Consider the following 2,126-nt stretch of genomic DNA (forward strand, 5'->3'; position numbering starts at 1 on the left):
TGGTGACCAAGACACACATGTGAGCGGGGTATCTGTGTCAATTTTAAAACGAAATTGTTTTCCTATGTGCAGTCCAAAATCGCTGAAGATGCGCATGCGTCAGGGTTCAAAGCAGTGAGTTTCCTTGGTTTCAATTTTACATGTTAGAGTTGTCCTTGCTTTTTCTCTTTAAAACCCAGCAGGCTAAAGGAAACGGCAACCATGCTCACATAATCATTAACAGCTTGTTCTACGTCGCCTCGTGTCTCATCTTTCCTTCATGTTATCGCCTTGATTGTGTAATTATTGCAGAAATGTGCGCCAATCAGCCTCACTTCCATCGACACCGCTATGTGACGGCTGTGCGCGGGTGCGGGTGCGGGGCTGTTAGGGATTTTGTGTGTGTGTGTGTGAACTTGGTGGAACATCCCGCTCACGGTCATGAATACACGGTTTTCGCATTTCCTGTCTCGAGTGCCACTGTACGTCGAAGTGCGCTTTTCCTACAACCATCATGAGAGAAAAGCGCCTTAACTGAATTCCACGATATCCCTCCGGGAGGAAGATGCGAGGTTGAATGCGGTGCCAGCTTGATACCCGGTCTGTTCTGTTCGAGGTTACCACGGAGCAGCGACACCTACATGGTCCAGACCGGGCGTTAAAATATTGGGGGAGATCCTTCTGACGGTTACTCAGATGATGGGAAGCACATATTAAGAAGTACTTAACCCGTATCAAAGCTGATGCAGTCTGGTGAGATATCACCCAGAACATGTGTGTGCCGTACCGTTCATCCTCATCGACGCCCAGCTGCGAAGATGACGACGGGCCACCTTCGTAAGCGCGTTCTCGGGAAGCAGGTTATCCGCGATACCACAGTGTAGACTCCCAGAAGCAAGTTCTCCATATTAAAACGCTTTTTACAGTAGTTATAAACAACAGTTGCGTCGTGGTAATACATACATACATACATACATACATACATACATACATACATACATACATACATACATACATACATACATACATACATACATACATACATACATACATACATACATACATACATACATACATACATACAGAAATAAGGGTTGGCAGTCAAGAAGACCTCGGAAAGCAAAGGGGGGGATGGGGTAAGTCATTGAAACAGATGAAGAATTTGGAAAGAAAGAAGGTGGAGAAAAAACTCCCGCCGGGTGGGATCCGAACCAACGACCTCCAGAATGCCGGTCTGGGGCGATGACCACTACGCTACCGGCGGGGCTATTTTCCCCTCCACTTTCTGGGGTATTTATGTTAAGGTATTTTTATTTCGTGCACTTGGGGGTGCTAGCCAGTACCACTCGGACGTACATACATACGTACATACATACATATTGATTGATTGATTGTAGGGTTTAACGCGCCGACGCAACGCAGGCGATGAGGCGCGCCGTAGTGGAGGGCTCCGGATTAATTTTGACCACCTGGGGATCTTTAACGTGCGCCGAAATCTCGTACACACAGGCGTTTTTGCTTTTCGCCTCCATCAGAAAAGCGGCCGCCGCGGCCGGGAATCGAACCCGCGACCTCGTGCTCAGCAGCGCAACGCCTTAGCCCCTGAGCCACCGCGGCGGGTTACATACATACATACAAGCGTACATACATACATACATACATACATACATACATACATACATACATACATACATACATACATACATACATACATACATACATACATACATACATACAAATACACGAGCGTATTTAGTACATTCAATGCACACATGTATGCGTACATACAAACATCACTTTTACATGCATATTACATGCATGCATAAGTGAAGCTTACTTGGGATGCCTATTTTCCCGTTGGTAACATTGTGGATCAAGCCATAACGGTACAGGCGATTGTCGGTGTTACACAATGCTTCCCCGTCAACAAGACAGCCGGGTGAGCCCTGACGCCAGCAACAACAAGCGGATGCTCCGCTATCACGCAGGATAAGAATCGGACAGCGGTCGTGTTCAGCAGCGCTTTCTCTTGTGCCTGTTTTTGCGCGATTTTTTCGAACAAGGATAACATTGTCGTGCGCCGCGGCCACGCGCCGCGGCCGTGCGCCGGCAATAAAACATGCTCCGTGGCAAATCAACGAGGTATA

General features: G+C 47.4%; 1 non-coding gene across 1 annotated transcript; it reads right to left on the reverse strand.

Annotated features, from left to right (window-relative positions):
* Positions 1-1,170: 1,170 nt before the first annotated feature.
* On the reverse strand, positions 1,171-1,243 carry Trnaa-ggc (transfer RNA alanine (anticodon GGC)). Its single transcript has one exon. It is a non-coding gene; the product is annotated as a tRNA-Ala (tRNA).
* Between the last annotated feature and the right edge of the window lie 883 nt (positions 1,244-2,126).

This window comes from Haemaphysalis longicornis, unplaced genomic scaffold, assembly GCF_048455015.1.
Source record: "Haemaphysalis longicornis isolate Haplotype H1 unplaced genomic scaffold, Haemaphysalis longicornis Haplotype H1 scaffold_7, whole genome shotgun sequence".
NCBI lineage: Eukaryota > Metazoa > Arthropoda > Arachnida > Ixodida > Ixodidae > Haemaphysalis > Haemaphysalis longicornis.